At 39.0% G+C, this 26,915-nt stretch overlaps 1 protein-coding gene across 9 annotated transcripts in view; it reads left to right on the forward strand.

Annotated features, from left to right (window-relative positions):
- Window positions 1-26,915, forward strand: part of NRG1 (neuregulin 1) — a 1,206,738-nt gene that overhangs the window by 173,151 nt on the left and 1,006,672 nt on the right. The gene's annotated exons all lie outside the window — the stretch shown is intronic.

Here is a 26,915-nt window from a genome sequence, read left to right on the forward strand (position 1 = left end):
TCCAGTTTTTTGTTGGGTATTACTCACTTATTCTAAGAATATTTAGGTGTGACCTTATTTAGTGGTTAAAGTACTCAGAATCATTATTATGTAGTTCTAATTATTACTTGAACTTTTTTTGAGGTTGGGGTCAAATAAACAGATTGCATGATTAAGATAATTATGGATTTCCGGGTGTGTGTGTGTGTGTCTGTGTGTGCACATGCTTTGAAAAATCTGGTTTATGCCCCAAGTTTTTGCTTTGTTTGTGGTACTTAGAACGTTCTGCTGGCATATATAGTTACTACTCAAATGTTATTCACCTGACAAGCAGGTTTATTGGGGTGGAGTGGTTTTCTATGCTAACTTAGAGGGAAAACATTTCCTTGAAACCAACAAAGTTCCTTGGTGAAAAAAATGTCGAGTGCAAAAAAAAATTGCTCTGGGTATTCTAGATGAAGCATGTAACAAGTTGTGGGGAAGGTAGGGTAAGTTTTCGAGAGATTCTCATACACATTAAGGCCAAATTAAGGTTATCTAGAAAGGGAACAGAAACTTTATCTCAGACTTTCATATGCATATAATAGTCTTTCCATTCTGTTTTTTCTGAGGCTAATCTGTGCTTTATCCAGGAGAGCTAGCTACACCCTCTTCATCTGTTCCTCTAAAATTTTTTATAAAAGTTTTTCTGTTGATGACGTCAACATGTTACCAAGGAAGTTATATTCTTAAACATCCTTTTGTATGTTCTCATTCTAAGGATTCAGCAAAATCAGTTAGTACTCACTTCCCTGGAAATGCCACTTTGTTTCCAATCCACAGGATTGGATTATGATGCAGAACCCCAACTTATCAAACAATGATGAAAACCCTATGAGGGATGCAGTAGCGTCAGTGTTTCTAGTTTTCTCAAGACTGCTGATTATAAAGGGTCAGTATGGGTAAACCTTCCATTCCCAACCCGGTGTTAGTGAGCTTGGTGAAGTACTCCAATAGATTGAGTCAGCAGAATACAAAATGTTTGAAATTGAGTCAGTAAGTTTTCAGACATAGTGATTTACCACTATTTGCACCTGTTCCTGTAATGTCCTGCTTTATTTACATGTGAACTTTCACAGAGTTTTGATGCAGCCATTTTTCTTGGCATCTGAGATTTTTTTTTCAGATCCTGTTTTCTCCTTCCTTAAATTTGCTTTTCTTCCTACATAAAGTGCCATATCATGATATAGAGAAAGGGGACAGCATTTGCTCTAGTGGTCAAGACACTGGTTAAGATGTCCATGTTCCATATGGGAGTGCTTGGGTTAAATACATGGCTTTTGCTTTTAACCCCACATTGCCAGTGGCAATGACTCAAGTAACAGTGTTTGGGCCACTCATGTGGGAGACCTTCATTTTTATGGCTGTGTAATACTCCATTGCATGCAAATACCACATTCTTTTAAGATTTTTAATTTATTTGACAGGTAGAGTTACAGGCAGTGAGAGAGAGAGACAGAGAAAGGTCTTCCTTCCGTTGGTTCATGCCCCAAATGGCCGCAATGGCTGGAGCTTGCACTGATCCAAATCCAGGAGTGGGGTGCTTCTTCCTGGCCTCCCATGCAGGTGCAGGGGCCCAAGCACTTGGGCCATCTTTTACAGCAGAGAGCTGGACCGGAAGAGGAGCAACAGGGACTAGAACCGGCATCCATATGGGATGCCAGCACCACAGGTGGAGGATTAACCTAGTGTGCCATGGCCCCAGCCCCTACCACAATTTTTACCTAGTTCTCAGTTGATGAATATCTAGGTTGATTCCATATCTTTGCTGTGAATTAGGTTACTATAAGCATGATAGTGCAGCTATCTCTTTCATATGCTTTGGGTATATTCCCAGAAGTGGGATAGCTAGGCCATGGAGTACTTTCTTGAAGAATCTTCATACTGTTTTTCATAATGGTTCCACTAATTTGCATTCCCACCAACAGTGCATTAGTGTACTCTATTTTCTACAATGTTGCCAGAATTTGTTATTTTTTCTCTTTTGTATAGTAGTCATTCTAGCTAAGGTGAGAAAGGATAACTCAGTAGTTTCAATTTGCATTTCTGTAATGACTACTGAACCTAAGCAGTTTTTCATGGGTCTGTTGGCCATTTGTATTTCTTCTTTTGAAAAATATCTGATATCTTTGGCCTGTTTCCTACCTGGACTGTTTTGTTGTTGAATTTCTTGAGTCCCTTATGTATTCTGAATATTAATCCTTTCTCAGATGCAGAGTTTGCAGATACTTCCTCTTTCTGTTGGTTGTTTCTTGGTTCATTGTTTCATTTGCTATACAGAAGCTTCTTAGCTTGATATAATCCCATTTGTCTATTTTTACTTTAATTGCCTGTGCTTTGGGGTCTTCCCCCAACAGTCACTACTTATGCCAATGTCTTGAGTGTTTCCTCTATTAGTTTGATAATATCAGGTCTTAAATTTAGATCTTTGATCCATTTTGAATTGATTTTTGTGTAGGGTGCAAGGTCATGTTCTTGTTTCAAACTTGTGTGCGTGGAAATCCAATTTTCCCAACATTGTTTCTTGCACAGATTGTCCTTTCTCCAGTTTTTTTGTTTTGTTTGTTTAGCACATTTGTCAAACATAAATTGGTTGTATTTGTGTGGATTTATCTCTAGGATTTCTATTCTTTTACATTCGTCTATGTATCTATCTTAATGCTGGCACTATGCTGTTTTGGTTATAATATGTGAGACCTGGATTGAGTTCCTGCATCTGGTTTCAGGCCTGGCCTTTTTGGCAATTTGGGGTGTGAACAAGTGAGTGGGAGTGTATTCTTTCTGTCTCTCAAAGTTTTTTTTTTTTTTTTTAAATTTACTTATTTGAAATGTAGAGGCAGAGAGACAGAGAGACAGAGACAGGCAGAGAGGCAGAGAGAGAGAGGTCTTCCATCTGCTGGTTCACTTCCCAAATGGCAGCAATGGCCAGAGCTGGTTCCATCGAGGCCAGCAGCCAGGAGCTTCCTCCAGGTCCTCCCATACAGGTGCAGGGGCCCAAGCACTTGGGCCACCTTCCACTGCTTTCCCAGTCCATAGCAGGGAGCTGGGTTGGAAGTGGAGCAGCCAGGACTCAGACTGAAGCCCGTATTGGATGCTGGCACTGCATGCAGAGGCTTTACCCACTACACCACAGCAGTGGCCCCTCAAAGTTTTTAAAAAGAATATATAGGGGCTGGTGCTGAGACATAGTGGGTTAATCCACTGCCTACAGTGCCAGCATCCCCTATGAGTGCAGGTTCAAATCCCAGCTGCTCCACTTCTGATCCCGCTCCCTGATAATGAGCTTGGGAAAGCAGTGGAAGATGGCTCAAATGCTTGAGCCCTTGCACCTGTGAGGGTGACTGGGAAGAAACTTTTGGCTCCTGGCGTCAGTTTGGCCCAGCTCTGGCCATTGTGGCAATTTGGGGAGTGAACCAGCAGATGGAAGATTTTTCTCTCTCTCTCTGTAACTCTGCCTTTCAAATAATTCAATTAATCCTTAAAAAAATACAAAAGGGCTATTAAATGAAGACATCTCAATATTTTGAGTTTTTAGGGAAATAAAAAATTAATGTCAAACATTACTTTGATTTCATCATTCTGACTTAAATGAAGTGTTTATGAAGTAACCTAACTTATTCTCTTCAAGTTTATTTGATTTGACACATGCTGTATGTGGTATCACTTGGTCATGGTAGGTTTGTATATATGCTTTGATTACAAAATTTCAACAATGCCATCAAATATTAATGATGTGACAAAAGTCTAAGACAAATAATTTTATTAGTTTTTATTTATATCTAAATTTTTTTTACCAGAATTTGTTTTTAAAATGTGGTTACTACATAAAGAAATGCAAGCTAAAAAAAATTAGATTGTTTCTAAGCTGATGAGTATTTTTAGGTGACACTTATCTTTTTTTAACTTTTATTTAATAAATATAAATTTCCAAAGTACAGTTTATGGATTACAATGGCTTCCCACCCCCCATAATTTCCCTCCCACTTGCACCCCTCCCATCTCCTGCTCCCTCTCCCATTCCATTCACATCAAGATTCATTTTCAATTATCTTTATATACAGAAGATCAATTTAGTATATATTAAGTAAAGATTTCAACAGTTTGTTTAGGTGATACTTATCAAACATTTTTGCTTTCCCAACTAGTTTGGGATTAGAATCAACTGTTGACATTGCATATAAGATACATTGGCTACTGTTTTTCAGAAAACTAAAATAAGTTCTCATAATAAAAATACATAATATAGATTCTGTGGGAGAAATTTACACATTTTTCAAATTAATATACAAAAGTCTCAACAATATTTATATTTCTAACTAGTTAACATGTTGGTATGATTTCAATCCTATACACACACATACAATGATTAACATATGATTATATAATTTTATATTCAAGTTTTATCCTTGAAATAGTGATAACATTGCCTTATTTTATATGTCCATCATTTCTGGTTAGATATAAACCTATTAGCCATTTCTATACATTTTTATAATTACTTTTCATGTCAATTGAATGGCAGATAGGGACCTTTGATCAACATTTGGTTTAATCCCCAAATACCTGCAATAGTTGGGACTGGGCTAGACCAAAGCCAGGAACCCAGAACTCAACCCATGTCTGTGGGGAGCAACTCGGACTAGACTAAGTTACTGGAATTAAGACTTATTCTATGCATCTGCTCTCCCACAATATGGCGTTGGGAGAGAAGAAAACAGCTTCTACACAGCTGCCTCCAGTTCAGCCAATAAACTGTAGGACTTGCTCCTGATTGGAGGAGAGCAGCGTACTCGGCGTGTGGGCAGCCAAGTTAGGATTGGCGGAGGAGGACTATAAAGGAGGAGAGAGACGGCATGCACCAGGAACATCTAAGGGGAACACCTGTGCAGCCCCCGAGAGAGCCGGCCGGCGGTGTGCCGCTCCCCTGCGGAAGTGGGGAATGTGGCAGGGGGAACCGCCCTTCCACGGAGGTGGAAGGGACAGTAGCCAACCCGGGAAGAACCAGCAGCAAACCCGGGGAGGGCCGAGCAGACGAAAGAACAGTGCAGGGTCCTGTGTCGTTCCTCCACGAAGAGGGGGAGCGACAATGTCCATCACACAGATGGCAGGGATACAAATACTTGAGCTGCCTCCAGGGTGCCCATGAGCAGAAAATCGGAAGTACAGGTGGAGGAGCCAGGACTTGAACCAGGCACTCCAGTATGAGGCTCATGTGTCCCAGTGACCTAACTGGTGTTCCAAATGCTCTAACCTGTGTATGTTTCTTGAGTTGTCTGGGTTTTTTTGTGTGTGCATATATACATATACATATGTATGATGGAACTTCAAAAATTCATGAAAAATTGAATTAGATGTTTATTTTGGTGCAAAAAATGTTTTTAAGGGGAAGGCTTTGGGCTTGGCAGTTACCATGCTACCTGGGATACATGCATCTCATAATGGACTACTTGGGTTCAATTCCTGTCTCTGGTTCAAACTCCACTTCATGCTTACGCAGACCCTGGGAAGCAGCAGGTAATATCCCAAATACTTGTGTCCCTGCCACCCACATGAGAAGCCTGATTGAATTCCTAGTTCCTGGCTTTGGTCTGATACAGTCCTGGCTGCTGCTCTAATTATAAAGTGAACCAGATGATGGGAGATCTTTGTAGGTCTATTTAATTCTTCCTTGTTATTCAAATGAATAAGTAAATACTTTTAAAGATCATTAAGAATTTTTGAAAATTCATTAAGGTTTTTTATTACGTGCATTTCTATGAAGATTCCTCATTCCTACTTCTATATATGTACACCCACACTAAATTAGTTTTATTTTAGTACATGTGGTGCTGCATTTTTCTTAATACATCACAACTCCCATCATATTTTTGGAAAGCCTTTATATATATATTTAACTTAGTAGGATCGTTCAAGGAAAGAGATCAGTCTGTGTAAGATAATATTTTAAAGTAGTTACTTGTGTTATATATACAATTGAGTTTCTTTCCCAACAACAGTTTATTTTTACTTTTTATTTTGTAACAATTTATTTATCTATTTGAAAAGAGGGAGGAATAGAGGCAGAGGCAGATAGAAAGAAGTCTTTGACTTGCTGTTTCACTCCCCAAATGGCTGCAAGAGTTAGGTTGGCCAGACCAAAGCCAGGAGCCAGGAACTCTTTGCAGGTACTGCACATTGGTACAGAGGCCCAAGCACTTGGGCCATCTTCGTCTGCTTTCCCCAGGTGCATAAGCAGGGAGTTGGATCAGAAGTAGAGCAGTCAGGACTCAAGCTGGTGCCCATATGGAATGTTGGTGCCACAGCGCCAGCCCAATAATAGCAATTTATTTTTTTTTATTTATTGGAAAGGTAGAGCTACAGAGAGGCAGAATCAGAGGCAGAGAGAGATACAGAGATGGGGGTGTGGCACTTTTATTCACTGGTTCACTCCCCAGATGGCTGCAATGGTCGGAGCTAGCTGATCTGAAGTCATGAGACAGGGGCTTCTTCTGGGTCTCCCACATGCGTGCAGGGGCCCAAGGACTTGGACCCTCTTCTACTGCTTTTCCAGGCCATAGCAGGGAGCTGGATCAGAAGTAGAGCACCTGGGACTCGAACCGGTGTCCATATCGGATGCTAGCACTGTAGGCAGCAGCTTTACCTGCTGCGCCCAAGCGCTGGCCCCTCTTATTCATTTATTTAGATATATATTTAATGGTAATTACCTTCTTGAATATCACTCTGAGAATTAAAAGTGCTTTAATTTATTTTGTTAAATATTTGTAAAGAATATTGATACATTTTAATGTTTTGTAATAGTACAATAGACTTTTTAGTTAACCTGGATTTTAATATTTTCTTTGTAAAGCTTCAAACATTTTGGAAAGCTGAGAAACTACACAGACAAACACAGAATTTAAATTCATTGTCGCTCTCTATAAAATTTAACATTGTGACCTAAACTTCTGCAGTCTCTTTGCTATCTAAATATTTATTCATCTGTTTATTAACAAACCTGGAATCATGCTGTACGCGTTGTTTTATAACCTACTTTGATAAACATTTAGCAGAATTATTTCAGGGGAAAAAAAACCTTAGCCAATTTTATAGACAAAAGCGTATCTTGTTCTTATTTTTTTATGTTGCTGTTACAAATGAGATTGACATTTCTCTAGTTTGTTCCCTTTTTGCCTTTCTTTGAATTGTCTATTCATATCTTTGCGCATGTAAAAATGGAGTCATTTTCTGTTTTTTTGTAGTCTTTTTTTGTCATTACAACACAGAATTCCCTTTTTGAAGTTTTTTTTTTTTCTGACAAGCTGTTGGTATATTGTATGGTTTTATGCTTAGAACACAGAAACATTGTTAGGATTTCATAGTCATTTGATCATCTCTGGCTTTGAACCTTCCCTACTACTTCATAAAGCCTCTAGGAGCCAGCGCTGTGGCGCACCAGGTTAAAGCCACAGCCTGTAGCACCGGCATTCCATATGGGCGCCAGTTCGTATCCTGGCTGCTCCACTTCTGATCCAGCTCTCTGCTATGGCCTGGGAAAGCAGTGGAATATGGCCCAAGTGCTTAGGCCCTTGTAATGTGGGAGACCCAGAGTAAGCTCCAGGCTCCTGGCTTTGGATCAACTGAGCTCTGGCCATTGCAGTCATTTGGGGAGTGAACCAGCAGGTGGAAGACCTCGCTCTCGCTCTTGCTCTATCTCTCTCTAACTCTTTCAAATAAATAAAATAAATCTTTAAAAAAACCCATAAAGCCTCTAAACCTACTTTTGGTTTCTTTAGATAGAAATCTTTGTTACCAACCTCACATGAAATGTTAAGAATTGATGAAGTTGCTTTTAAAATGGTTTGTTTATCAAAGATATTTCAATAATTTTGATATTCTTGATATTTTTCAGTATCAATTTTGAAAATATCAAAGAAAGTTATCAAAGTTATTATTTGAACAGTTATTTGCATATTTAGTAATCCTGCTGTTAAAAAGTAGTTCATTCCCTTCTCCAGTGAGGCTCAGCATCTACACTGGATTTGATATGCTGGAGAGAATCCACAGATGTTACTTTTACCAGAAAGATATAATTTGTGAATGTTTGTCATATCACATCATCTCTTCTCTGTTATGCTAATTCCCAGGAAAGATCTTCTGGTATCAAAATTAATAACTAGTATTAATCAGTTTCAATTATGTTTACCACTTTGTTGAAAGTGTAAATGCCTACAGAAATTTGTTCTCCAAATCCATAGCTTATGGAGTCTTTCTCCACTAATGTATTTGGATTGGTGGTGTTTTGGCTTGAAGTGATACGCTTTCACACAGTACCTTTTTCAGAAAATACACCAGTTAAGCCTCCATAGATAATAATGAAAGCAAGTTATCTGGTTTGCTATTTTTAAAAAGATTTGTTTATTTGAAAGGCAGATTTGCAGAGAGAAAGAGACTTCTTATATACACTGGTTCACTCCCTAAATGGCTGCAATGTCCAAGGCTGGGTCAGCCTGGAACTCCATTCAGGTCTCCAACGTGGGTAGCAGGGACCAAGCACTTGAGTCATCTGCTTTCCTAGGTGCATTAGTAGGGAGCTGGATTAGAAGTGGAGCAGCTAGGACTTGAACCAATGCCAATGCTAATATGGGATGCTGGCATCATAGGCGTGGCTTAACCCATTGTGCCTCAAGGCAGGCCCCTCATTTTCCATTTTTGTGCTTCTGACTTGACTTCATGCTGAATTCCTTTAGACATAAGCATTTTTCTACTCAAAAATGAATTTCCCTCACAGTGGAGAAAATATGCCATTAAAAATTACCTTCCATTCTGTGTTCCAATCCCTTGTACATATGGGCATGTTTGGGGAGTCAAATTTATTCATTAAGAAATTGGGAATTAAGAAATTCGTGGATTGAATTTTTGTAAATAGTAAAATCTTTCCCAAAAAAGGACAGAAAGGTGGCTGATTCCTGGTAGGAGCTACTGATGTACTGATATTTCTGATGCTTCTTATTTCTTAGGTCACCCTTCATAGGTTTCAAAACACTAGCAGTAAAATCATCTTCTACTGGATATAACTTTGTAACTGCTTATGTTTTCAGTGCTTGCCTTATACCCTTTTGGACCTAAAGAGAAATCAGCAATCTGTAAACTCAGGAACAAGAAGAACATCTTGGAAAATAGCATTTAAGTGGCTCAATAAAACAGGCTGTTTTAGGAAACAATGCAGAATACAATATAGCACTGTGGTCCTTGAATGACTAGAAGTTGGATTTTGAAGAATGTCAAACCTGTTTTTTATATTGAGATTTCATTTTATTTATTTTTCAAGATTTATTTATTTGAAAAAGTTGGAGAGGCCTTAGATCCACTTGTCAACTCTCCAAGTGGCCGCAAGAGCCAGGAGCTTCATCTGAGTCTCCCACGTGGAGGGCAGGGACCCAAACACTTGTGTCCGTTGCTTTTTTTCTAGGCCAGTAGCAGGGAGCTGGATGGGAAGTGGAGCAGCCAGGACACAAACCAGCACCCATATGGGATGCTGACTTTATAGGAACCAGCTGTGCCACAGTGCTGGCTCCATATTTAAATTTTAAATCTAAAGAAGTAAACTAATTCTTTAAATGTTGATACCAGTTATTGAAAGTCACACCTGACTGTTTTTGCTACTTTTTGTGGTCACCATAGCACAGAGTTTCCCCGTTCCTTAGCATTTTGGAATTCTCACAAACTACTTATTTGCTTAGTTGAGAATATTCAGAAGTGTTGCAAATGATGAATGAGAATGATGGATGACTTACTGAATTTTTCTCCTTGGATTGGTTTTAGTCTGATCTACTAGTGAAAGAAACATTCTGAAAATGAAGTAAGGACTAGAATATGTGAACCTAGTTTTCTCCAGATGTTGAGATATTTGAAAAGTCTTTGTTCAGTGTGCTTAAAGTTGTTATCTTTCTGTGGATTCAGGAGATGGCAAGGCCGCATAAAATTTTAGAGTTCATCTTTGTCAACTTTTATTGATGAGGAAACTGAGGGCCTGAGCTGGAATAAATGCCTAAAGCCACGTGCTGGCAAACTGGTAGTAGGACTCAGGTTTTGTATTCCTTCTCCCCCTGAATTGATCTGTAAGCTTACTTACTGAGATTAAGCTTGGATGTCACATTGTTATGGTAACATTTTAATCTGTCAAATCCATGAGTGGACCCAATACAAATCCTGTTACCCATTTAATTGAACATCTGAAAGTATTAATTTGATGAGTTTTACTTTAAATATTGTAAAATGATTTCCATTGCACTTAGAATTAATTTCAAATTTCTTTCTATGGTTCTACACCTCTGTCCTGCTTTTCTGTCCTTCCTCTGACCTTGACCTCTTCTTTCCCTGCAAAGCTGAAGGCCGATTGCCATCTCGGAGCCTTAGGGTTTGTTGTTCTGAGTGGAGCTCTGTTCTCCCAGGTGTTCACATCTCCTGACCGACAGTGCTTCTGCAGAGATGTTTCTGAACCACTCTCCCACTCCCATCCTTCCTTTATGCCATTTTACTTTGTTCATCAGAGATGTCTGCTATTTACTTACATCTTGATCTTTTAATTACCTTTTCCCACCTAGAGCACAAGCTACATGAAGGCAGAGATGATATTCATAATGCTATCTTGAGCAACTAGCAGAGGATCTGTGCATAGAACAGTGTTGACTGTTTGTGAATAAATGAATAAATTTAAAAAGCTAAAGTTTCATAATACTGGACTGCTTCTTGAATTTTTTATATTCAACAAACCTTCCTCCCAGCATTCCACTTGCCTGGTATAACCTTAGCTCTCACAGCCTTCAGTAAGAACTTTGAACTAGAATCCTTTTTAATCATTACGCTCAGTCCGAATGAATAGGCATGTTTCCTGTCCATAAAAAAAATCTCCTTAAATTGAGTTCTGAGGAATAGCTTCCTTGTTCTGACTAGACACCTACCCTCCTGCTGGAAGGGGGTAAAATAAGAACAGAAAACCTTTTCTATGTATTAGAACCTCTTCTGTAGCTCTTGTTACAAGAGATGTATTTTAAGGTATTGACTCACGAGATTGTTGGGGCTGGCAAGTCAGGATTCTGTAAGATAGACCTGCAGGCTGCAAACGTAGGTGGGAGTTGATGCTGCTGTGTGAGGCAGAATCCTTTTCTTATCTGAGAAACCTCCGTTTTTATAAGGCCTCCCTACTGATTGGATGAGACCTACCCACCTTGACAAGGGTAATCTTCTTTACTCAGGGTCAGTTGATTGCAGATGTTAACCATGTCTATAATATGCCTTCATAGCAACACCTTGATTTGTTGTTAAATAACTGGGTTGACATAGAGACTAGCCAAGTTGACATGGAGAACTGCCGGGCAAAACTGGCATCTGTGGAGTTGGAGACAGGAAATGCTCTCCTGAGACCTATTGTTAGCTCTTTGACTCCTATTGCTGGGCTACACTGAAGAAGACAGCTTTAAGTTTGTTTGTTGGCTGAATTCAAACTTTTGTGTAAAATCCACACAATTGCCAGAAGACATCAGTGTGATCTTTTTATTCTTAATAATGTTATCGGGTTATTTGTAGTTTTGCATATTGGGGACAGTTTACATAGTGAGTCCATATCCCTTTATTATAAAAATAAGGTCTGATTAAAGAATGGAACACTGAGTTGAATATTTTCTATTTGAATTCTAAATTACTTGCAGTATCATCAGATATTGTTAATATTCAGTACTTTTTGTTCAATGATTTATTACTGTGTTTGAGAGGCAGAGTGTAAGACATCCACTGGTTCATTCACTAAATGGCTACGGTAGCCAAGCTTGGACTAGGCCAAAGCCATGAGCCAAGAACTCCATCTGGGTGGTGGGGGCCCGTATGCCTCAGTCATCATCTGCCCCCTTCCCAGGAGCATTAGCAAGAAGCTGTGTGGGAAGCAGAATAGCCAGGGTTCAAACTGGCCTCGGTATGGGATGGTGCCAATCGCAAGCAGCATCTTAACCCACTGTGCCACAAAGCTGGCCCCAGAATTTAGTTCTGAAGATCAGGAAGAAGATGGAAAAAAATTTTGAATTGCACTTAATATCCTTCAATCTTACTTCTCATGAAAATCCTACACATAACTGCTGCAGATCATAAAATAGCTTGATTAGTTGTATTTTGTTCACGATAACCTATTCAATCTTTTTCGTAAGCAGAAAAGTTCCTTTTTAGGTTTACTTTAAGAAGAAGTGAATGCCATCTCTGCTGCTAGTGTATAATAGACAATCACAGCTCCATTACACTTCTGCGTGGCATTGCTAAGGAATCCTGCCTGAAATACACATACTTACTTTGCATGCCAATACCTGCCACTCACTGCCCACATGGCCTCTGAGAAGACACATAACTGGAATTAATTTATTAAAATACTTCAGGGTAAATGATAGCATTAGGAAGTTTAGTTTAAGCACATCATATGTGATTAGTATTATGGTAAAGTGATTTATAGTCCATAAATTGCCAAATCATGGTTATAATAAAAAAGAAAAGGTGCTTGATAATGATCTTGAGATAGGACACAAGTTATCAACTGGAAAGTTATAATAGTGTCTTAAATGTATTTGCTCAATTATAGTTAAAATTTCTACAGCAAATGGTAATGATTTATATGAATGTTGGTTAATTTGATGTAAAATGAAACCTGCTATTATGCTAAATAAGTTATTGGCATATAGTATCTATTTACAAGCTAAGTATCCTATAAATATATTTTCTACAAATCTTAAGCATTCCCATCAATATGGAATGTAATGCATAATAATATAAATAAAAAGAACAATTGCTTTATCATAAATATAGATTATCTATCTTCTTCTTCTTCTTTTTTTTTTTTTTTTGACAGGCAGAGTGGACAGTGAGAGAGAGAGACAGAGAGAAAGGTCTTCCTTTGCCGTTGGTTCACCCTCCAATGGCAGCCGCGGCCGGCGCACTGCAGCCAGTGCATCGCGCTGAACCAAAGCCAGGAGCCAGGTGCTTTTCCTGGTCTCCCATTCAGGTGCAGGGCCCAAGCACTTGGGCCATCCTCCACTGCACTCCCGGGCCACAGCAGAGAGCTGGCCTGGAAGAGGGGCAACCGGGACAGAATCCGGCACCCCAACCGGGACTAGAACCCTGTGTGCTGGCGCCGCAAGGTGGAGGATTAGCCTATTGAGCCACGGCGCCAGCCAGATTACCTATCTTCTAATAGGGTGCTGTGACTTATTTAGATATCTGTATTTATTGCATTAATTTTAAAAAATCTCAGTCTAATGTCCTATCATCTTTGCTAATTTCTGGGGAAAAGAGTCTTTTCATTTTAATCAAAGCACACATGGCTCATTAATCATATTATAACGTATGATAATTGACTCCTTATTTTTGTCAGAAACACATAAATAACTTTATTTTGACTTAATATAGTAAATTGTAAAATGGAGACTATAACTGTGATGGTGCTTTCTGATAAGATCACCCCATTAATATACATATAAAGAGGTCTATAATGAATTTAACAGTTTTCTGAATTTAATGTCAACTAAGGAGTGTTTTTTCTTAAAGGTTTAATTATTTATTTGAAAGAGTTACACAGAGAAAGGAGGAGAGGCAGAGAGAGAGAGAGGTCCTCCTTCAGCTGATTTACTCCCCAAATGGCCACAACAGACAGAGCTAGGCTGAACTGAAGCCATGAGCCAGGAGCTTCTTCCAGGTCTTGCACGTGCGTGCAGGGACCCAAGGACTTGGGCCATCTTCCACTGCCTCCCCAGGCCATAAAGAGCTGCATTGGAATTGGAACGCCTGGGACTCAAATACACGGCTATATGGGATACCGACACTGTAGGTGGCGGCTTTCCCCGCTATGCCACAGTGCCAGCCCCTTAAGGAGTGTTTTTTGCACAATTCAATAACTTTTAGATACATGAGTGAAAGCACTAGCAAGGAATCTACAGTTCCACAAACAGTCTTTAGGACACAACCCTGGGTCTTACCTGCAAAGAAAACTACAATTCAAGGAAAATACTTTGTCAAACTCGCTTGTTATTATTATAATCTAATTTGCAGTAACTGCCAGTTGCATCATGAGTTGATGATCTGCCTTGGCTTCCCCAGGTAAAGAGGAGAGGTGGAGGCCTAGAAGAACTAGTATCTGCCTTTTGATTGTCTTGAACATGATATAAATACTTGCATTAATCTGTGCCCTCTCTTCACTGCACTCTGGGCTTTGATGTGCTGCTTGAGCGTGCTGACATTTTGCTATTGAATGTGACCCTTATATGGATAGCGAGAGATTTTTTTGCTAACAATGATGGTGGTATTTGTTTCGAAATTATATGTAATTGTAATTCTTATTTAGCCCTTTCTACAAGTCGTGTTTAGTAGCTATCTTGTATATCATTGAGCTGACATGGTCATAGTAAATGCTGGAGAAATAATTATGGAAGGAAAAATGGGAATGTGAAATGGTCAATGTTTTCATTCTTAAGCTAAGAAAATAGTTGGATTTTGAAAAGATTTTATTTTGTAGTAAGAACACAGCAGAATCTTAAGTGTTTAATACACTATACTGAATTTAGGGGGCAATGTTAAATAGCAGATCTCTAGTAGTTGAGCTTGCTTACATGGATCTTCTATCCATTAATTAATGACTTGCCATTTTCTTCTCCCTTCAGTCTCTGGCAACTACTATTTAAGATTTGATCCTATAACTGAATGTTTTGGAAACCTCCGTAGGTGGGATCATGAAGGTCTGTCCTTCTGTGACTGGCTTACATCACTTACCAGTTCTCTCCAGGTTCGATCCATGCTGCTGCATGTTGCAGGATTTACTTCTCCTTTAAGGCTGAAGATTATTCTACTGCATGTATGTGGTGTATCTTCTTTATCCATTTATCTGTTGATAGACATCTAGGTTTTTTTAGTATCTTGGCTACTGTGCATGGAGTTTTTAAGTGATAAAGAGTAAGCTCCCTTGTTCAGAGAATTTGCAAACCATTTGGTTCATCTTTCAAGATACGGGGGGAAAAGATGTCATAGTGTATGAAAGCATGAATGGATGTCTGGGATCATCCAAGTTGTTCATTTTATCAACAGTACCATAAAAGCCAAGATGGGCCTTCTTCCCACTGACTGCATTGGATGATGCCTCAACCTGTGTTGATGGACTTTGATGGACTTTTCTTTATATACTTGTAACAGTATTGCATATTTATCATAGACACTTTGTGCTAAGGAAGGTAGAGGAAAGACTATGCCCTGCCTTGACATTATAGGGGTTCAACCTCGTGCCTCCTCTCCATTTCTTCCAAACTAGCACTCTTATTCTGTTTCATTGATTGAGGTTCTTTGTGTTTGTCTTCACTTTTCCTTTTTCTGAAGAATTACAAAAATGACTTAATATTGTAAAGGTTACGTTTAAGTCTTGAGGGGTATAAGTTAAAGTATTTAATGTTAATGTCTAGACTTGATATCGTCCCTTAAATCTGACTGCATCCTTATGATATTTTCCATTTCTAACATCATATACTTTTAAATGTTCCAATATTAGATCCAGATTGCTATTATTTCACTTCTGAATTTTGTAACAGTTTTAAAGTAGGAATGTAAATTGTCTTCTTTGCTGTCTACGTTTGATGTTTCCCATGACTTTGTTTTATTTTGTGTGGTCAAGTCAGCAATTTTTTCAGAAAATACCTGTAGGTGTTGAATTTCTGAGCAGTGAAATATCCAAATATATTTTTATGGTTACATATGAATGATAGTTTGGCTTGATACACAATTTGAAACTACTATGTTTTTCACAGAACTGTGAGGAATTGTACATTTGGTTTACCACATAGCCTTAGAGATGGGATATCAATAACAATATAATTCCTATTGATTGTCTTGTTTCCCCCACTCTCAGAACTATCTGGAATCTGCCTGTTACTTCTGGAGTTCTGAAATTCTAACAGAACATGTCTAACTACAGTTTTTGTTTATTTATCTTCCGTACTCAAGGGGAATTTTTATCCAAAACTATGTCTTTTACTTCAGTTCCAAATATACATATTCTTTTAATTTGATTACTTCTCACCTAACCTATTTTGCACATTTCAGTGTCTTAGACAAATGGTAGAATTCCTGTTTATGTTTTCTGTATCTTTAAAAACAAATATTTATTTGAGGAGGAGAAAAAGAGAGACCGCTCCCAACCTCAGGTGCTCCCACAGCAGGGGATTGCTATGCAAAGACAGGCCTTCGAAAGTCATTCCAGCTTTGTTATGGGGTAGCAGGAATCCAGTCACTTGAGCCATCACCACTGCTTCCCAGGGTCTGCATTAGCAGGAAGCTGGAAGTGGCAGTACAGCAGGAAAGTGAACTCAGATGAGTGTGCTTGCCTTCTCACCTTAGTGCTGCATTTATTTCTGTGTTGGTTGATAATTGGTTTTGGATTTATATTTGTCATTAAGAATCCAAATTATAATTTGCTTTTCATGCATCTGAATCTTACAGTTGCATGGGGAAAATAGGTGATTTAGCCATGCAATATATATGTAAAAGAATATCTTCTGGCCTTGGAGGCTCCTAAATGTCCTAGATTGCTGACTCCAGTAACCTTTCTTGTTTTTTAAACATTTTAAAAAAAGATTTCTTTATTTTAAAGGTGAGGTTGCAGAGGAAGAGAGAAAGAGGTCTTTAATGTGCTGATTCACTCCCCAAGTGGCTGCAACAGAGCTGGGCCGATCCGAAACCAGGAGCTTCTTCCTGGTCTCCCATGTGGGTGCAGGGGTCCAAACACTTGGGCCATATTCTATTGCTTTCCTAGTCCAGAACAGAGAACTGGATGGGAAGTGGAGCAGCTGGGACTCGAACCGGTGCCCATATGGGATGCGGGCTCTGCAGGTACATCGTTACCTGTTACGCCACTGCGCCAGCCCCTCCAGTAACTTTTCTTAAAAAGATTTTTCTAGAGTCAAATCCCTCCATCTGTGATTTCTGCTTTTAACCACAGTTTCGTGAATCCGTTGACCTCTTAGCACCTCAGATGTGTAACAGGCTCTTCAGTCCTGGCAGGCCTCAAACGAAACTCCAATAACAGGGTGATGCTGTTTCTTTAATTCGTCCACAAACAGGAGATCATACTACTCACACAGTTGCTCAGGCCAACCTTGGATTCATTGTTTCCTCCTTTATCTTACATTCTACACCCAATGTATGGACAAGTTCTGTTACTCCTGTCTCTGTCTTCAAACAAGTGCCATTTCTCACCCACACTTCTTTTAGAATATCAATAAACAAATCAAGTGTCCCTGTTTCTATCTTTCATTCTTAACCCTATATTTATTGCATATTCAGTAAGCTAGAAACATCTAAAATATAAACCAAGGTACTAGTGCAAAAACAAAGCAAACCAAAAACCAAACCAAACCAAACCAAAACAGATTCCACTGACTTTCTAATGACTTTAAGTACTTAGCATGATCAGTATAATCTTACGTTATCAAGCTCTTGTTTGTTTCCCAAATGTATTTTCTAAAGATTTTTTGTTACATTGATTTGAAAAAGAGTGACAGACAAGTGAGTGTCCATCAACTGGTTCATTCCCCAAATGACTAGGGCAGCTGGGCCTGAGCCACACTGAAATCAGAAGCCTGGAAATCTATCCACGTCTCCTATGTGAGTGCAGGGACCCAGTAGTTGGGCTATCATCTTATGTTTTCCAAGGCACATTATCAGGAAGTTGAATTGGAAGTGAAGTAGCAGGGATTTGAACCAGCACTGTGATATGGGATGCAAGCATTCCAAGAAATGTTTTGCCCTGCTGTGCCATAACTACTGAGACTATTTCCTATCATTTCTAAAGTTGATCACTGTAGGTCAGTCATACGGGTTTCCTTGCTATTCTGGGGGTATATCCCAATGTCTGTGCCCTGGCACTTAGCTGCCTTGCTTGGTGGCTGTTTCTCTGTCTTGCTCACTCATTTTATTTGGACCTCACATCAAGTGCACCTCTCAGAAAATATTTGTTCCTTATGTAATTGTCATCCAATTTTTTCTTCTAACATATCACGCTGCCTAAATTGATTTAATCAATACAGGTTTGTTTGTTTCTGTTCTTTCCTTTCAGAATGGAAACATGACCAGCCTAAGGACTTGACCACTTCATTACCAGAACATTCCCCGAGTGTGCTGAATTATGTCTGGTACTTAGTGGATGTGGAAAAAAATATCTGTTGCATGAGGCAGTATGTCAAAAACTTCATGAACATTTTCGTTTGCTCTGAACCCTGGAGTGAGATAATTCTTTATTTCTCCTCTAGTGTCTTTGTAGAGATTCTGAATAACTTAAGCTTTATGATCTCTTTCTCTATAGTCTGGCTGGGAGCCCTCCCAAGGCAGATGGTTAACTTTATTTAGAAAGTAGGTTTCAGGACTTTATTCTAGTGATAAACACTGTGGCTGCTAGTCATAGAATAAACAAGGGCATGGAAGAAGGCAGCCAACTAGACCAGCTGTTCACACCACGTCCCTTCGTAATTATCCCAGTTACTGCTTCTTGGCTGTGTGTTTTGCTGGGATTCAAGGGTGGGGTGTCTCTTACGAAGCTTTTTCTGGAGCTCGGTGTTTTGTTTTGTTTTTTTGTAGAAAGAATTGATCTTGCTTATAGATTTCCCCTATATAAGACAGAGTTTTGATTTCTTCTTTCTCTACAGGTTAATCCTACCTATTTTTAGTCTAAAATGATTTTTCTAAAAATTTTATGTACTGTTAGATAAACATTTTTCAGCTTGCAATGAACTTTTTAGTTTTTGTTTTCTAAATTCAGTAGGATTTGATGTAGAAGAAAAGAGGTGTGTATGCTAGTCTACCACTTAAATTCTGTCTCATCTGGCTCTGTTCTGTTATTGGTCTTTTGTATTGTTGTGGTTTACTGGGTATAACTGGAGATTGATATTTTTCATCATTTTAAATTGTTCCTTATAATTTCTAAAAATATTGAAAATGTGGATAATACCTTTGAACAGATAGTGGAAATCATTTAGAATGGTAGAAAAGTTTGCCAAGAGATTTCAATGTAATTAAAGAAAGGTACAACTTTTCTTAGCATTGAGATGGCATACATATTAACTGGACCCTTAAATGGTTTCAGTGATTTCTATTTTCCTTCCTGAATTAACTGATCAATTAAATTAGGTATTTCAAACTGAATCATTAGCAAGATCTCGTAAGCCCTCATCTCTACAGTCATTTCCCTAAGCTCTGGACACTTCTGCTACTTTGTAATCTAAAACTCCTCTATAACTTCCTAGATAGAAATAGAATATGTGGGGGCTTAGAGTATCACATAGACTTTATATGTGACAGCTGTGAAATTTCAGGCTCTATACTGGATTATAGGATATTTTTGAATCTTGATAGATTGTAGGATTAGTTGCTTCAATACAGAGTTCCATAGACTACAAATTTCCAAAAAGCTTGGTATTTTTCATTAGAATTTTTCATTAGAATTCATTAGAAAAACAGAAATGCGTATAGCTTGAGGGGTTAAAACAGATCTCAAATGTTAGCTTTCATGAGGATAAACTGGAAGGTTTTTTTTTTTTTTTAAAGATTTATTTATTTATTTGACAGGCAGAGTGGACAGTAAGAGAGAGACAGAGAGAAAGGTCTTCCTTTGCCGTTGGTTCACCCCTCAATGGCTGCTGGGGCCGGCGCACCGTGCTGATCCGATGGCAGGAGCCAGGTGCTTCTCCTGGTCTCCCATGCGGGTGCAGGGCCCAAGCACTTGGGCCATCCTCCACTGCACTCCCTGGCCACAGCAGAGAGCTGGCCTGGAAGAGGGGCAACCGGGACAGAATCCGGCACCCCAACCAGGACTAGAACCCGGTGTGCCGGTGCCGCAAGGCGGAGGATTAGCCTGTTGAGCTGCGTGCTGGCCTGCTGGAAGGCTTTTTAAAATACAAATGATTGATTTGGCTTCAATCTCAGAATTCCCGATACGTTAGATCTGAGTAGCACCTGAGAGTTGGCATTGCTAATAAATTCCCAAGAGATTCTGCTACTGCTGCAGAGACAATGCTCGGAGAAACACTGCATCAGACAGTCTCATGGTAGGGATTTCCAGGGGCAGCTTCATGGTTGTTCTTGGTCAAAGCCTGATTGCTTGATTTTGGAGTTTTCTCTTTTTCACTTACTACCTTTCCTGGTGCCTTGCGCCTTAAGTACTTGGCTTTGGCTTATACAGCCAAGTTTACAAATAATAGGAAAGGAAGTCAAATAAAAAGCAAATATGAATTGATTATCAAACCCAATTTGGTGACACATTTTGATTATCTTTTTTAACTATAGTCCTACTGAGATTTCATGAATACTTAAATATTGTGTATTTTATAGCTGTGTAGAATCGAGACCACCTAGTACAAGCACATCACTGTATTGCTCAAACACTGAAGGAAGACTATGAAAAGCACTTGATCCCATGATTTTTTCTTTCTCATGTTTTGCTTCACTTTTTGCTGCCTATCATCACTGTGGTTTACATTGTTACTTATATTTTGATTTTTCTATACACATCATGGTTTATTGACGTTTATATATATATATATATCATTTGCATATAAACAAGAATGAGAATTTCTGGTTCTTGAAAGGTAAAAATTAATGGATATCTATTAAATTGAAATATATACAACAGTTTTTACTTTTTCACTCAAGCTCTAAGTTTCTTGTATTAACAAAATTTGTTTTCTAATAAGTAACTGTTGTATGTGATTAAACGGTGTGCTATCACGTCTGTAACTGACTACACCATGGGAATTTCCCCAAGTACTTCAATTATATGTTTCACTTAACTCTCAAAACATTCATATTAAATTAAATATCATCAAAAGATCTCTGCGAGTGGAAAGAATGGGCCATCGAAGAAGGAGGTACCTTTCTCTGAAGGGAGGAGAGAACTTCCACTTTGACTATGGTCTTGTCTAAATAAGACCGGAGTTGGCGGACTCAAAAGGCTTCCATAGCCTGGGCAACTCATGACAAGAGCCTAGGATGACTACTGACGCCGTAAACAAGAGTGTCAATTTGTTAAGTCAACAACAGGAGTCACTGTGCACTTACTCCCCGTGTAGGATTTCTGTCCTCAATGTGTTGTACAATATGAAGTAATGCTATAACTAGTACTCAAACAGTATTTTACACTTTGTGTTTCTATATGGGTGCAATCTGTTGAAATCTTTAGTTAATATATACTAAATTGATCTTCTGTATATAAAGATAATTGAAAATGTATCTTGATGTGAATGGGATGGGAGAGGGAGCGGGAGATGGGAAGATTGCGGGTGGGAGGAAAGTTATGGGGAGGGGGAGCCATTGTAATCCATAAGCTGTGTTTTGGAAATTTATATTAAATGAGAATTAAAAAATTAAATATCATTACTATTCATATTCCATTTCATAAATTAATAAGCGAAGTTTGGGCTTGCATTCAGATCTTATTCTAAAAATAGGGACTTTTCAAAATGTTCATGGAAAATACATCTTATGAAAAATCTATGCATAGATTAAAACTTGTTTTGCACCAAAGTAAGCTTACACTAACTTGTAACACGTCTGAACAATATCTGTCTTAAGGCTCTAAGGAGGATAAGGCATCAGTTTGCCAAAAACAAACAAACAAAATAAACAACAACAAAATACCATTTCAGAGCAACATGAATCCTGTTAAATTTGAATCAAGTGAGGGTGAAGCCTAGGTAGAAGAATGGAGAAATGGATGCTTTATGAAAAGTGTGTGGGCCTCGGGTGATTGCTGACGTCGTAACTAAGAGTGTCAATTGTTAAGTCAACAACAGGTGTCACTGTGCCCTTGCTCCCCATGTAGTATCTCTGTCCTTAATGTGTTGTACTATGTGAATTAACGGTATAACTAGTATTCAAACAGTACTCTATACTTTCTGTGTCTGTGTGGGTGCAAACTGTTGAAATCTTTACTTAGTATATACTAAGTTGATCTTCTGTATATAAAGATAATTGAAAATGAATCTTAATGAAGAATGGGATGGGAGAGGGAGTAGGAGATGGGAGTATTGCAGGTGGGAGGGTGGTTATCAGGGGAAAAACTGCTATAATCCAAAAGTTGTACTTTTGAAATTTATATTTATTAAATAAAAGTTTAAAAAAAGAAAAGTTTGTGGGGAAATTACCAGTTTATTAATGGATAACTTGTCCTAAGAAATGTTCAAGAACAGCATCTGTTTATTAGAAAAGTGTTTTTAAAAAGTTAGCCAAAACCTTAGCAGAGGCTGTCCAGAGAGTCCTTCTCCACCATGGCACTGCTCCTGCTCATTGCACTCACACACAAGGGCAGTTTAGTGAGACTTTCAATGAGAAATCATTAGGCATCCACTTTATAGTCCTGATTTGGCTCCTTCTGAAATTTTTTTCTTGCTCTTTTGTTTACTAACAATGTTTAAAGGACACTCATTTTTATTCAGATAATGATGTGAGAAAGTCTGCATTGGTGTGGTTACATTCCCAGGAGCCTCAGTGCTGTCAGGATGGACTAAATGTCTGATGTCATCCCTTAAAAGTGTCATGAACTTGATGGGAATTTTGTTTAAAAAGAAACTTTCTGGGGTGGTGTTGCTGTATAGCAGGTTGAACCATTGAGCTGCTGCCTGCATGCCAGCGTCCTATATGGTTGCCAGTTTGAGTCCCAGCTGCTCCACTTCTGATCCAGCTCCCTGCTAATGTGCCTTGGAAAACAGCAGAGGATGGCTCAAGTGCGTGGGCTCCTGCACCCATGTGGGAGACACTAATGAAGCTTCTGGTTTCAGCCTGGCCCAACCCCAGCTTTTGTAGCCATTTGGGAGTGAACCAGCAGGTGGAAGACTGTCTCTACTTCCCTCCGTAACTCTGCATTTAAAATATCTTTAAAAGAAAAAGTTTAGATTTTGTTTAATTACATTTTCCATGAACTTTTAAAGTCCCCTCATAGCATTTTCAGCAACTAATCTTTTTTGCCTCACAGGGTTTTGTATAGCTACAACATTATAAAACGTAGCCGAAGGGCTGGCATTATGGTATAACAGGTTAAGCCACCACCTGCAATGCCAGCATCCCATATGGGCACCGGTTCAAGTCGCTGTTGCTTTGTTTCCAATCCAGCTCCCTGCTAAGTGCCTTGGAAGGCAGCAGAATATGGCCCAAGTGCTTGTGCCCCTGCACCCGCGTGGGAGACCCAGAAGAAGCTCCTGGCTTTGTATCCACCCAGCTCCAGCCATTGTGGGAAATCTACCTGGCATACCCATGGCCTCTACCTATTCCTTCTGTGGGGAACTGTTCCTAGTTACTGTTGTCTTCCTCACAGCAGTCCTGAAGACTTACTGGCTGGGCTTCATTACCTCTTTGTCTGCATGGAGCAGAGCATGCCATGTTGTGGTTCCCATGGGCATTGTGAGTTATACTGCTGCTCTCCAGACCTGGCTACTGCTTGTCCTTGGGGAAAGTCGGAAAAGCTCTCTGGGCCTCAGTTACTCAACCATGAAATAGGGCTATCTGTCTTGATGATTTTGACTACTCCAAGTACTTTATTTAAGTGAAACAACACGGTGTTTGCCTTTGTATAACTTGTGTATTTCACTAGCTTCATCTCCTTGAGATTCATCCGTATTAGAACATGTTGCACAATTACCTTCCTTTTCTAGGGCTACATGATATTCTCTGTGTGGATATTACTTATGGACAGCATATACCACATTTTGCTTATCCATTCATATTTCTTTTTTTTAACTTTTATTTAATGAATATAAATTTCCAAAGTACGATTTATGGATTACAATGGCTTCCCCCCCCATACCGTCCCTCCCACCCACAACCCTCCCCTTTCCCACTCCCTCTCCCCTTCCATTCACATCAAGATTCATTTTCGATTATCTTAATATACAGAAGATCAGCTTAGCATACATTAAGTAAGGATTTCAACAGTTTGCTCCCACACAGAAACATAAAGTAAAAAATAATAGATGATTTTTTTTAAATGATGATGAAATCAGATCAGACCTATTGTCATGTTTAATCCCAGTGAGAGTCAAGTTGGGAGTTGATAATTTCTTTTTTTTTTTTTTTTACAGAGGATCAGTTTAGTATGCATTAAGTAAAGATTTCAACAGTTTGCACCCCCATAGAAACACAAAGTGAAATATATTGTTTGAGTACTCGTTATAGCATTAAATCTCAATGCACAGCACATTAAGGACAGAGATCCTACATGAGGAGTAAGTGCACAGTGACTCCTGTTGTTGACTTTACCAATTGACACTCCTGTCTATGGCATCAGTAATCTCCCTATGCTCCGGTCATGAGTTTCCAAGGCTATGGAAGCCCTCTGAGTTCTCCGATTCTTATCTTGTTTAGACAAGGTCATAGTCAAAGTGGAGGTTCTCTCCTCCCTTCAGAGAGAGGTACCTCCTTCTTTGAAGACCTGTTCTTTCCACTGGGATCTCACTCACAGAGATCTTTTGCCAGAGTGTCTTGGCTTTCCATGCCTGAAATACTCTCATGGGCTTTTCAGCCAGATCCGAATGCCTTTAGGGCTGATTCTGAGGCCAGAGTGCTATTTAGGACATCTGCCATTCTATGAGTCTGCTGAGTATCTCACTTCCCATGTTGGATCACTCTCCCCTTTATTTATTCTATCGGTTAGTGTTAGCAGGTACTAGACATGTTTATGTGCTCCCTTTGACTCTTAGTCCTTTCATTACGATCAATTGTGAACTGAAATTGATCACTTGGACTAGTGAGATGGCATTGGTACATGCCACCTTGATGGGATTGAATTGGAATCCCCTGGTATGTTTCTGACTTTACCATTTGGGGCCATTCATATTTCTATGGAATCTGAGTTTTACCTTTCAAGTATTATAAATAATGTTAGGAACACAGGCGTACACATACCTCTTTGAGACCCTGCTTTCAATTCTTTGATACACCAGAAGTAGAATTGTTTTATCATATAATCTATTTTCATTTCTTCTGAGGAACTACTATACTGTTCTCTACAATGTATGCACCATTTTGCATTACCACCAGCAGTGCATAAGGGTTCTCATTTCTCTACATCCTCACCAACATTTATTATTTTGGTTTTATTTAATAGTAACTATCCTAGTGGGTATGGTATATTTTGATGTATGTTTGCTTAGCGAGTAGTGATGTTGAGCATCTTTTCATGGTGTTTGCTTTCCATTTGTGTATTTTGTTTTGAAAAATGTCCATTTAAGTCCTCTCCCCATTTTTGAAATTTTTTTTGTTTCTGACTTTTCATGTGCTCGATATGTTTTGAATATTTTTATATCAGATACCGGCAACATCTCATGTAACCTTTGAAACCACAGTGCCTGTGCTGGCAGTTGATGTTTAGTAGCCACCATGATTACGTTTCTTGCAGCCCCTTCAGGTGTCGTCATAAGCATCTGAACTGAAGCCGGAGGTACACGTCCTGCTGTTTGTCAGGCCACCACCTGCCTCAGACTCCATCCTTTTGCTCCTGCATCATCATCTTTATTCTGTCTTATTCTTTGGGTGCACTCCACTCATTCTAAGTACCTAGAAGTTAACAGAATTCCAGCATAATTATTGCTTAGATTCGTAAGTTTACATCCCTATATTTTCTCTGCCTTGCCTTTTCCTAAGTACTTTTAAGGAAATAGGAAATCTCACAACATTGAGAACAAAAAATTACAAGCATTTGAGTTTCCGAATTATCACCATATATTGACAGAGATGTCCTGAAATATTGTGCATTTATGTATTACTCTAAAGGTTTTAAAGCTAATCTGGAACATATTATTTTTTTGGACCCTCCCTTTGTGAACCAGACAAGGTAGATGATAAAATCTCAAGTCTCTAAAGTTTGTGTGATTTTTCCCAAACCCACACAGCTCATTAGGACCAGAACCAGAACTGGAATTCAGATCTTCTGACTCCAGTTTGTCTCTGAGGCTTGCACTACTCCACTGGGATGTCATTAAAAGAAATGCCAAGTGAATGTCATCTCCTATTTTGCTGTAAACACAAAGCCTGCTAAAGTGTGTCACTGACATTCTTCCTGACAGTTACACAATTTTATATTCTATTTTTGTTCATATGCTAATTGATTTAGTAGTTATACCAATTAAATGAATCCCTGAAGGCCAAAGTTAGGCTACACATGTATTTTTAAAGTAATTAAAAAACATTTGCTATTAGTGGATCTTTCAGTTTTACACAAAATAGAATTAAAAGCTAAGTTTGTTTTTGTGCACAGATATTGCCATGCAATTTTTCATAATATGAATTTTTCATTAACTTTTTGAAGACACTCTGATGTGTACGGATTTGAAAATTTCTTTGCACCAAGTTAAACTTACTTTCAAATTCAATTTTCCAGTAAAATTTCAAAGTTTCTGCTAAAATTGAAATGTCCATTATTAAATAAAAATTGTAACACTAACTAGTTATAAGATTGTGTCTTTTGGCCTGATGTACTTCTAAGCAATTCTTGCACAAAATGTCTACCAAAGCTAACAGAGCTCCCCCAAGGCCTAAAAAACTTGGCAAATGTTGAGCAAAAATGGCAGCAATAACACTGTGCAGGAGGGATCCTGCGTTAGCTACAAGTAAGAACTGTCTCCAACATTTCAGCACTTCTCACCATGGGATAGGACTTTGGTCCCTCTCTCCTCTCTTGCCGCTGACTCAGACTAGTGACAGGGAGTGCTAGATCTTGGCTTAGACATCAGAAGGGAGGTCCGTCAGTGGGGGACTGACTAGAGGATTTCGCGGAGGTGCGCATTACCGAGGTGAGAAGTGCTCTCCTTCAGGCTGTGTTGCTCTAGCAGCTGGAATGGTTGAGTCAGGCCCATTATGAGGGTCAC

The sequence above is a fragment of the Oryctolagus cuniculus genome, chromosome 2 (assembly GCF_051225735.1).
Source record: "Oryctolagus cuniculus isolate XC-2025 breed Fujian yellow rabbit chromosome 2, ASM5122573v1, whole genome shotgun sequence".
NCBI classification, from domain to species: domain Eukaryota; kingdom Metazoa; phylum Chordata; class Mammalia; order Lagomorpha; family Leporidae; genus Oryctolagus; species Oryctolagus cuniculus.